Genomic DNA, 12,410 nt, shown 5'->3' with positions numbered 1-12,410 from the left:
ACATAAATAATGAAAGAAGAAGTTGGAGAAATCACACTAGCATTAGCGTAGAAGCTTAAAACAAAATGACAAAGAACAAAAAAAAAAACATTAGAAAACAATTTTTTTTTAAAGGGTAACTAAACTCTAAAATTAAGATTATGCATTTTAGAGTCATTAAACCCTATATTCCATCTTCGACTCAAAAATTTGGAAAAGATTAGTCTCTACAACAAAAACTAATACTAATATTGCTAGGGATTAGAAGTTTTAGATTCGACTATCAGTTATTCCACAATTGTCAACTATTCATTCCCTCCAATCAGAACAAGATATTATTTTTAATGTCTTAAAGGAAAGAAGTAGAGTTTAGAAGACATCACCTAAATGTTGCAGGATAAGAGAATATTTACAAATGAAAAGTTAAATCTAATTTGCACTTCTTACTACTGCAACTGCTACCATCACTAGTTGACAAATCTAATACGGAGGCCCTGAGATCTAGCTCTGGTCTATAAACTTGTAAAAAATCAAGTAACTCATTAGCAGTAGGAGCACTAATAAATAGTTTTTTTGCAGAGCATGGAATGAAATGATTCTTGATTGCATGGTTAAAAAAATGCTATCAAGCCATTATAAATGTTATTAACATTTAACAAACCAATGGGTTTTTTATGTGCAAATGTAACTAATGCCTCTAGAGTTATAAGTTCTCCTACTAAGAAAATGAAAACATTAGCATGTTTTAGCATTTCAATTATTCTCTCCTGCATACTTAGGACAACTAACTCCTCTCTAGTTAGTGAGCTAGATAGGCATCCTAGAGGTTATAGAGCTTTTAGAATGATGCCTAGCACTTGGCTTCCTCTAGTATAAGCAGCTTCTGAAACAAGTTTTGCTAACCCTCGGTCACCTCCTCCATATACCAATGGAATTTTTCTCTCTGTTATGACTCAACCAAGATTTATGGCTACAAGAGTACCACTCGGGACAACCACCTACCACCCAAAAGGGAAGCCACTCTTTGGCTACTGAATAGGATGAACTATGGTTGGAACGTTGGAATTTACAGCCTAAAAACTTTTTGATGCACAAGATCCTACAAAGAGGCGAGTACAGAGCATACTCGTTACAAGATCGAAATGAACTATTACGAGACTCTGTTGTTTTTCAAGGAAAATAAAGAACCTTAGAATGTCATGTTATGAAAATACGATTCTATTTTATTCGTAAACAAGTTCTGAATACAAACTGAGATAAGTTCTTCTTATATAGAAGAACTCATGGAGAGAGGATAAGACAGGACCCTTATCCTTATGCAAAAGTAAAAACACAATTATGAAAAGGATCGGACAAGACCCCTATCCTTTTTCTTAAAGCAAAAGCAAACAGGAAATGATTACAGACAACATTATTACAAAGCAAAAGTAAAAGCAAGCTTTTAGAAAAGTAGATGCTTTGCTTTTGTAAAAGCAAAAGTAAATATTACAAGCAAACAAAAACTTAAAGAGGCAGCAATCACGAGAATCATAGATAAGATCATCAATGGCTGTGAGAGGGGGACAGGTTGTCAACATCGCTATTGACTTCTGTTAAAGGTTCTTTCTACCAAGACAGATGGGCATAACATTGGCGAGTTGGAGAATCTGTTAGTGGAACTGAACTGGTTGAAGGTGCATCAGATGCTTCTGCAGGATGCATGATTGAAGTGAATTCTTCCCAAGGGTCCTGGGAATCTTGGAAAAGGATGTTGGTATAGTCTGGTCTTTATTCCTTAATTAATATTCTAGTGGATGGAAGATTACTGGATGAAGGTGTTTTAGCAGTAGGAATGACCATAAGTTCATGATGCAGACCGAGAGAGGTGTGTTGAATGTCAATTGGTGTGGGTTGAACATTGTTTAGTTCAAGAAGGTAGTTTTTTAAGGTAGAGAAAAAGTTAGGGTCATGTGTTAGAGGAAAGTTGTAAGGGACAATCTTGGGTCCAAAAGAGTTTGGTGACAGGGTGTTGGAAGTAAAGGACGGTGAATAATAAAGATTGAGGTAAATTGTTCACCTTCTTGATCAGGGAGAAGATTGAGGTGATGTGTCTTATGATAAGGCTACGTTGTTTTCTCCACCAGGAGAGAGGAGAGAACCATTCAAAGAGAGTCCACAATAAAGAATGAGCTTGGGTTGGATTAGTAAGGCGTCTGAACATTACTTGTATAGGAAAAATAAGCTTGGTAGCATATAGAACAGTGAGGCACCATAGGTACAACAGTTCATCTTCTGTGATATCTCTGGAAGGATTGATGGTAAGACTTGTGAGAAAAAAGTGATCAGGGTAAAAACTAGGGAATCTAGATGATTGAGTATGATACATGTTCATGAAGTACCAGAAAATAATTTTTTTTTGCAAAGTCTTAGATTTGATAGGGACTAGAAAACGTGAGATTACAAGGGAAAGATTTCCTTGTAAGAGCTGAATTCGGTAAAGAAGAAGTCATGAAGATCACTGGTACTGTAACGGACGAGGGGATGAGAGTAAGAGTAGCTTAAGATGGAGGTCTCGATAGCAAATCAGGAATGAGATTTTGATCTCCCTTGATATGCTGGACTGAAAAATCATATTTGAAAAACCATATTTTAAGACGGAGAAGGTGTTTGTCTGGAAGTGTCTTGTCTTTGAAATCAAGAATTTTTGGAAAACAGGAGTTGTCTAATCTGATAAGAAAATTATGGCCAATGAGATGAAATTCAAACTTTTGAATTCCATATTTTACGGCTAAGATCTCCTTGTAGATTACATGATAATAATTTTTCGATTCTTTGAACTGACCACTGGCATGAGCACAGTAAGATTCTTTTTCGTCAAGCTTTTCCAAAAGTACTACTCCCTAGTACTCATCACTTGCGTCTGTTTGGAGAATACGTCGTCCTTCACTGGGGATCTTTAATGGAAATGGATGCTGAGTAATCTTCTTGAGATGTTGAACTGCAACAATCTGAGAAGGACCTAATAGTGGGGCAGATTTCTTAAGCATGAGGGAATAGTCACATGAGGGAAAATATCCCGAAGATAATTTACAATGCCTAGAAACTACTGTAACTTCTTTTTGGACATGTGTTCATCAGGGAAATGAACCAATTCTTGAGCTATGTATGGGCCAGGGTAGTAGTGGCCATCTTTAATGACCATGCCAAGAAATTCTACAGAGTCCTGGCCTAGGATGCTCTTTTTGTCAGAAAGCATAATACCATGTGATTCCACTATCTTGAGAAAGTGAGAAAGTAGGTCCTGATGGGAGTCATAGTCTTTTGAAAATAAGAGCACATCATCTATGTAAATAAGTGCATGGTAGAGTATGGGCTCAAAGATTTTGATCATGGCCTTTTGAAAAAGTGAGGGTGCTACTTTGAGACTGAATGGCATTACTTTCCACTGATAGTGGGCATTTGGAATGCAAAAGGTAGTTTTATGACGGTCAACAGGATGAATTCCTAGTTGCCAAAAACCAGCTTTAAGGTCAAATTTGGAAAAGACCTTGGCATCACGAATATGGACAAACAAAGACTGGATTTTTGGCAAAGGGAATTTATCATCATGGAGGAAACAATTAAGAGGCTGATAATCTATGACAAGAAATTTTTTGACTCGGACTATTTCAGACAGTTTTTCCACATAGAAGGCCTAACAAGCCCATTCTGAACTTGTGGGCTTGATAAGCCCTTGTTGAAGCAATTGAGAACATTCTTGTTGGGCTAGTTTAAGATCAGATGGTGTCATACCAGGATGGCTAGCTTTTGTGGGATTGATGTCTTCACTAAGCTTAAAGGGAAGCTTAATGAAGAAGTCTTCATTTTTCCACAATGGGGATGGATGTGAAAATTGACTATGGCTTTCAGGACAGCAAGGAAGAAACCGGGTTTTGAATAAGCCATATGAGGGAGGAGAGTTTGAGATGGAGAACAGTCTCAGGACATCAGTGTATAGTTAAAACATTTGTTTGTATCGAATCCTATAGGCGGTAATATGAAGGTTTTTAATCAGGTGAAGTATGTTAAACCCGATCAAGAGATCCTTATCAAGTAAATTGGATCCAACAATTTTGATCCAAATGACACAGTTTGGAAAGAATTGAATACCAACTGGTTTTTGGGTAATCAGGTTGGTCTGGAATAATTCTCCATTGGCTGTTTTGAAATATTCTTTATGTTTTTCCCAAAAATGAGATGGAATGATGGATGGATTGATCATGTTTTTTTGTGCTCTAGTGTCAATGAATCCAATGACAGAAATTGGTTTGTCAAATTTCTCAAGTAAAAGATGGATTTTGATTTAAAGAATTGGTGTGACTGGCTGGGTTTTTTGGATTTGTTGCATGGTTTCGATTATTAAAACACTTTCTGGATCAGAGTGATCTTCTGTAAGAACAAAAGTAGTTTGTTCGTCATAATCTTCCTGTTCTGAAAAGAAAGATTCAACATCATCATTGTCTGAGAGCAACGAAGAACCTTGAAGATGTTCAATGAGACGAACTGATTTGGAAGGGCGGTTTGGACAGTTTCTTGCAAAATGCCCTTTCTTCTTACAGATGAAACGACAGCTGCTTTTGGATTTTGAGGACTGGGTAGGATCTTTTTTTCTGAAAAAGCGGTAGGTTTTTTGGGTCTGGATGAAGTTCAGTTTTTCTTATGTGAGTGTCAGTATTTTTGGAAATGAGATTTTTTCTTCGTTGAACAAGTGCAATCTTTATCACCTTTACACTTGATGGAGAGATGAGGTTTTTTGCAGGCACTTTTGAATGGCTGGTTGTTTTACATCAGATCCTTGAAAAACTCTTTTTCTTCACAGAGTTTTTCCAAATAATTTACTGCCAACTGATAGATTTTCCCTAAATAAAGGTTGGCTATATCCAGCTGATGAATAATGAATTGTCTCTGTAATCTGGCTGGATTTCTTTGGGAAGAGATGCTACAAAGACGTGCTTTAACGAAGGATCATTAAAGCCATTAAGCTTGTAGTACATCGTAGACATTCTTTTGTAGTGGAAGTCAAGATCTTTCACTTGCAGAGAACAATACTTCATTTGATGGAATTCTCACCGTGTTTGTTCATTCGCAGCTGTAGCTTCTCCAAGGAATTGTTCATAAATGATACCAAGAACTATTCCTTAAGTTCTTGGTATCATTTATGAACAATTCCTTGGAGAAGCTACAACTGCGAATGAACAAACACAACGAGAATTCTATCAAATGAAGTATTGGTCTCTACACGTGAAAGATCTTGACTTCCACTACAAAAGAATGTCTACGATGTACTACAAGCTTAATGGCTTTAATGATCCTTCGTTAAAGCACGTCTTAGTTGCATCTCTTCCCAAAGAAATCCAGCCAGAATTACAGAGACAATTCACTATTCATCAGCTGGATATAGCCAACCTTTATTTAGGGAAAATCTATCAGTTAGCAGTAAATTGTTTGGAAAAACTCTGTGAACAAAAGAGTTTTTCAAGGATATGATGTAAAACAACCAGCCATTCAAAAGTGCCTGCAAAAAACCTCATGTCTCCATCAAGTGTAAAAGTGATAAAGATTGCACTTGTTCAACGAAGAAAAAATCCCATTTCCAAAAATATCGACACTCACATAAGAAAAACTGAACTTCATCCAGACCCAAAAAACCTACCGCTTTTTCAGAAAAAAAGATCCTACCCAGTCCTCAAAATCCAAAAGCAGCTGTCGTTTCATCTGTAAGAAGAAAGGGCATTTTACAAGAAACTGTCCAAACCGCCCTTCCAAATCAGTTCTTCTCATTGAACATCTTCAAGGTTCTTATTTGCTCTCAGACAATGATGATGTTGAATATTTCTTTTCAGAACAAGAAGACTATGACGAACAAACTGCTTTTGTTCTTACAGAAGATCACTATGATCCAGAAAGTGTTTCAATAATCCAAACCATGCAACAAATCCAAAAAACCCAGCCAGTCACACTAATTCCTCCAATCAAAATCCATCTTTTACCCAAGAAATTTGACAAACCAATTTCTATCATTGGATTCATTGACATTGGAGCACAAAAAAGCATGATCAATCCATTCATCCTCCTATCTCATTTCTAGGAAAAACATAAAGAATATTTCAAAGCAGCCAATGGAGAACTATTCTACACCAACCTAATTACCAAAAAACCAGTTGGTATTCAGTTCTTTCCAAATTGTGTCCTTTGGATTAAAATTTTTGGATCCAATTTACCTAATAAGGATCTCTTGATCGGGTTTGACATACTTCACCTGATTAAAAACCTTTATATTACAACCTATAGGATTCGGTACAAACAAATGTTTCAACCATACACTGATGTCCTGAGACTGTTCTCCATCTCAAACTCTCCTCCCTCATATGGCTCATTCAAAACCCGGTTTCTTCCTTTCTGTCCTGAAAGCCATAGTCAATTTTCACATCCATCCCCATTGTGGAAAAATGTAGACTTCTTCATTAAGCTTCCCTTTAAGCTTAACGAAGACATCAATCCCACAAAAGTTACCCATCCTGGTATGACACCATCTGATCTTCTACTAGCCCAATAAGAATGTTCTCAATTGCTTCAACAAGGGCTTATCGAGCCCACAAATTCATATTGGGCTTGTCAGGCATTCTATATGGAAAAAAAGTCCTAAATAGTCCGAGGTAAAAAACGTCTTGTCATAAATTATCAGCCTCTTAACTGTTTCCTCGGTGATGATAAATTCCCTTTGCCAAAAATCCAGTCTTTGTTTGTCCATATTCGTGATGCCAAGGTCTTTTCCAAATTTGACCTTAAAGCTGGTTTTTGACAACTAGGAATTCATTCTGTTGACCGTCATAAAACTGCCTTTTGCATTCCAAATGCCCACTATCAGTGGAAAGTAATGCCATTCGGTCTCAAAGTAGCACCTTCACTTTTTCAAAATGCAATGATCAAAATCTTTGAGCCCATACTCCACCATAGACTTATTTACATAGATGATGTGCTCTTATTTTCAAAAGACCATGACTCTCATCAGGACCTACTTTCCCACTTTCTTAAGATAGTGGAATCACATGGTATTATGCTTTCTGACAAAAAGAACATCCTAGGCTAGGACTCTATAGAATTTCTTGGCATGGTCATTAAAGATGGCCACTACCACCCTGGTCCATACATAGCTCAAGAACTGGTTCATTTCCCTGATGAACACCTGTCCAGTCAGTTGTAAAAAATGCTTAAGAAATCTGCCCCACCATCGATCCCTCTTAGACTGCTGCAGTTCAACATCTCAAGAAGATTACTCAGCATCCATTTCCATTAAAGATCCCCACTGAAGGACAGTGTATTCTCCAAATAGACGCAAGTGATGAGTATTGGGGAGCAGTGCTTTTGGAAAAGCTTGATGGAAAAGAATCTTATTGTACTCATGCCAGTGGTCAGTTCAAAGAATCGAAAAATTATTATCATGTAATCTACAAGGAGATCTTAGCCGTAAAATATGGAATTCAAAAGTTTGAATTTCATCTCATTGTCTATAATTTTCTTATTATATTAGCCAACTCCTCTTTTCCAAAAATTCTTGATTTCAAAGACAAGACACTTCCAGACAAACACCTTCTCCGTCTTAAAATATGGTTTTCCAAATATGATTTTTCAGTCCAACATATCAAGGGAGATCAAAATCTCATTCCTGATTTGCTATCCAGACCTTCATCTTCAACTACTTTTACTTTCATCTCTTCTTCCGTTACAGTACCAGTGATCTTCATGACTTCTTCTTTACCGAATTCAGCTCTTACAAGGAAATCTTTCCCTTGTAATCTCACATTTTCCAGTCCCTATCAAATCCAAAACTTATGCAAAAAAAATTATTTTCTGGTACTTCACGAACATGTATCATACTCAGTCATCTAGATTCCCTAGTTTTCACCCTGATCACCTTTTTCTCACAGGGCTTACCATCAATCCCTCCAGAGATATCACATAAGAGGAACTGTAGTACCTTTGGTGTTTCACTGTTCTATATGCTACCAAGCTTGTTTTTCCTGTACAGGCAATGTTCAGACACCTTACCGATCCAACTCAAGCTCATTCCTTATTGTGGACTCTCTTTGAATGGTTCTCTCCTCTCTCCTGGTGGAGAAAACAACTCAGCCTTATCAATCTTCTCCCTGATCAAGAAGGTGAACAGTTCACCTCAATCTTCATTATCCACCGTCCTTACTTTCAACACCCTGTCACCAAACTCTTTTGGACCCAGGATCAAGCCTATGAATAGAAGACTGTTCCTCATAGCTTTCCTCTAACACATGACCCTAACTTTGTCTCTACTTTAAAAAACTACCTTCTTGAACTAAATCATGTTCAACCCACACCAATTGACATTCAACATACCTCCCTTGGTCCGCATCATGAACTTATGGTCATTCCTACTGTTAAAACACCTTCATCTAGTAATCTTCCATCCACTGGAATATTAACTAAGGAAGAAAGACCAGACTATACCAACATCCTTTTCCAAGATTCCCAAGACCCTTGGGAAGAATTCACTTCAATCCTGCATCCTGCAGAAGCATCTGATGCACCTTCAACCAGTTCAGTTCCACCAACAGATTCTCCAACTCGCCAATACTATGCCTATATGCCTTAGTGGAAATAACCTTTCACAGAAATCGATAGCGATGTTGACAACCTGTTTCCCTCTCATAGCCATTGATGATCTTATCTATGAGTCTCGTACTTCAAGTTTTTATTTGCTTGTAATAATTGCTTTTGCTTTTGCAAAAGCAAAGCATCTACTTTTCTAAAAGCTTGCTTTTACTTTTGCTTTGTAATAATGTTGTTTGTAATAATTTCCTGTTTGCTTTTGCTTTAAGAAAAAGGATAGGGGTCTTGTCCTATCATTTTCATAATTATGTTTTTACTTTTGCAAAATGATAAGGGTCTTGTCTTATCCTCTTTCCACAAGTTCTTCTATATAAGAAAAACTTATCTCAGTTTGTATTCAGAACTCGTTTAAGAATTAAATAGAATTGTATTTTCATAACATGGCATTCTAAGTTTCTTTATTTTCCTTGAAAAGCAACAGACTCTCGTAATAGTTCATTTCGATCCTGTAACGAGTATGGTCTGCACTCGCCTCTTTGTAGGATCTTGTGCATCAGAAAGTTTTAGGCTGTAAATTCCAACGTTCCAACCACAGTTCATCCTATTCAGCAGCCAAGGAGTGGCTTCCCTTTTGGGTGGTAGGTGGTTGTCCCGAGTGGTATAAATTCAAAAAGCACAACAATGTTCTTGAATTGTCTACTTGAAGTTGCTACCATTGGGACAATTCTCAAAAATAATTTGTGAAAATTTGAAAAAAGAAAGCTCGTATTTAAAGATCTTATTGATAGGCATAATGATAAAATTATGTAAATGGGGTGGTGTGTTTTCAAACGACGCGTAAAGTTGGTGGCTTAATATTCAAAAGCAAACAATAAACAAACAATGATTAGATATAAAGTCATAACATTAAAAATAATAATGTCAACGATAAAAGAACAATAAAATAAAAGGATATTTACTAGTAGTTGTGACTATGGCTCACATCTTCCTATACTTATACGTTTAGAAATGACCTCTATCGGTCGCGAATAGGCTTCCTATCTAGTTTTGTTATATACTGGCAGACAATATCATTTATTGTCAAATTCCCAAGACTATACTGTGCACATTCTTTCAAAAATAGTGGCCACAAGCGAGCAATTGTAATTTGTATGTATCCACTAGGATGTGTTGGACACCATTTCCAAAGATGTACAAGGACGTTTGTTGCAATTCGTTCGAGCACACTTATGGCAAAAAAGCTTGGAGCTGTCTTACTCTTCATTTTCTTGAATAGTTTTCTTTTTTGCAACCAGGCATACATGCAACAAATTAGGAGGTAACTCCCCTAACAATCGTACTTTGGCTTCGATTAACCAACGGATGTCGATAGGGATGTTATTCCTCATAAGCAATCATAAGCATTCTGAAGGAGTGAGGGAACAAATGACAGCACACTAAAGAAAAAAAAGCAATCTAGCAAAAATATGGCACGCATGAAAGCAAACAAATAAAATGAAAACAAGCAATGTAAAAAAAAGGGGATATAATCAAACACTTAACTCATCATTCACCTTTTATTGAATTTGTCTAAAGTTCTATTTGGATGTTATATACACCACACTCTATTTTCCTGAGTTGTCTTTCTAAATCCTCAACATGGGACACTAACATTGGTAGTCATATATCCCAAACATGATGCGATTTACAAATTTGTATTAGGTCTCATGTAAAAAATTTCACATGTAGAAGTTCTCCAAGATGGTTGAAGAAGGTCTGTCTCATTCAAGATGACGAAAGAAACAATTAAGCAATTTCAAACAGAAAATTAAAATGAAACAAAAAAAAGGTTAAATCACCTAAAAAAAACTTAACCAAGATTTGGTGAGTCACTCAAATTTATCAGGGTGTCTTCTTCATGTGGTCGGTACTCCAGATATACTTTTAATCTTTGATTATTAACTTTAAAAGTGACACTATTATTTGAATCCTCAATTTCAATGGCCCTATGTGGAAAAATAAAATGAGCAACAAATGAACTAGACCATCAAGAGTGTAATTTACTAAGGAATAAATTCAGTAAGAATTAAATAAAAGTATTTTCTGACCTGGTGTAAAAGCATGAAAAACTTTCATTCATTACTTGTAATTCGTGGCATTTTTATATGCATAATTGCAGGTCTCTTCAAGTTCTAGCAGCTGTAATCTCCTTTCTGATTCAGTTTGTTACATGTCAAAGTTGAATTTCTTAATGGGCTAATATACACTATGCTCGAGCTCTATCGATAGGTGACAAGCTTTCCCATACATTAACCTATAGGGAGACATCACAATAGGTGTCTTGAAAGCTATTTGATATGCCCATAGTGCATCATTGAGTCTCAATAATCAGTCTTTTATATCTAGTCTCACCATCTTTTCTAATATGTGTTTTATTTCTAACTAGATATCTCTACTTGGCTACTGGTTTGTAGATGATATAGGGTTGCCACTTTATGCATGATGGAGTACTTTGTGAAAAGAGCTTTGCAAGGTTTATTGCAAAATGGGTATCACCATCATTAATTATTGCCTGAGAGAATCCAAAGTGCAAAACAATGTTGCTTCTCAAAAATCTCATCAACATCAAGGAATTACTTCTATCCACTAAAATCGATACCCCACACATAAAAAATCTCGACCACCAAACTAAAGTTTATTGACATTATGTTCTTTTGTGTAATGCTCCCCATACGCTGGCACCTATCACATGAAGAATAAAAAGTATAAGCATCTCAAAATAAAGTTGGCCAATAAAATCCGTATTGTAAAACTTTAGTAGTCGTCTTCTTTACACTAAAATGGCCTCCACAGGTTTGCTCATGATAGAATAAAAGGATTTTTTAAAATTCACACTCTCGAACCCTGTTGTCTGACAATTTTATTCTGACAATAAATGAACAGATAGATCATCCCAAAAGAAGTTGCCTTGTATATAGATAGTAACTATATTAGGATACTATGGCAATACTTCCACACTCTTTGTTTTTTATCTAGGAAAAATTCATTTAATGGCAATGATTCTAGAACCGTGTCAAAATTGAGGTGAGAGAGATGGCCTGTCGCCATATTTTTTGTTCTTATCTTTGAACTCGAGGTTGAATTCCTTAATTAAGGCAAGTGAGATGATTTGCCGCCATATTTTATGTGTCTTTCTTATCTTTGAACTCAAAGTTGAATTCCTTGGCTTTGTCAACCTCAATACCTTTATTCAAAATGATGTGACCCAGAACAATACCTTGTTTTACCATAAAATGACACTTCTTTGAATTAAAGACCAAATTTTTCTCTATACATCTATCCAGAACTTTGTTAGATGATGCAAATATTGATCAAATGAATTACCAAAGCTAGAAAAGTCACACATAAAGACTTTAATACAATGTTCAACCATATCAAAAAAAGAAAATATTAACATGCATAGTTGAATATATGACAAGTGTATTGCATAAACCAAATGGCATTTCCTTTATACAAAAATGCCAAAAGGGCAAGTGAAAGTGGTTGTCTCTTGATTTTTTGGTGCTATAGGTATCAAGTTATATCCTGAGTAGCAATCTAGAAAGCAATAGAATTCATAACTAGCTAATCTATTAAGTATTTGATCAATCATCGATGAATGGTATAGGAAAATGATCTTTTCATGTAACGAAATTTAATTTCCTATAATCAATACATACACGTTATCCTATAGTTATGCCAGTGGGTATTAATTCATTATTAACATTGGTAACTATTGTGACTCTTCACGTTTTGGGAATAACGTGTATAGGACTGACCCATGAACTATTTGAGGTGGGATAAATGATACC

Source organism: Citrus sinensis, chromosome 8 (assembly GCF_022201045.2).
Source record: "Citrus sinensis cultivar Valencia sweet orange chromosome 8, DVS_A1.0, whole genome shotgun sequence".
In the NCBI taxonomy this organism is placed as follows: Eukaryota; Viridiplantae; Streptophyta; class Magnoliopsida; order Sapindales; family Rutaceae; genus Citrus; species Citrus sinensis.
This window is presented reverse-complemented; position numbering follows the sequence as displayed.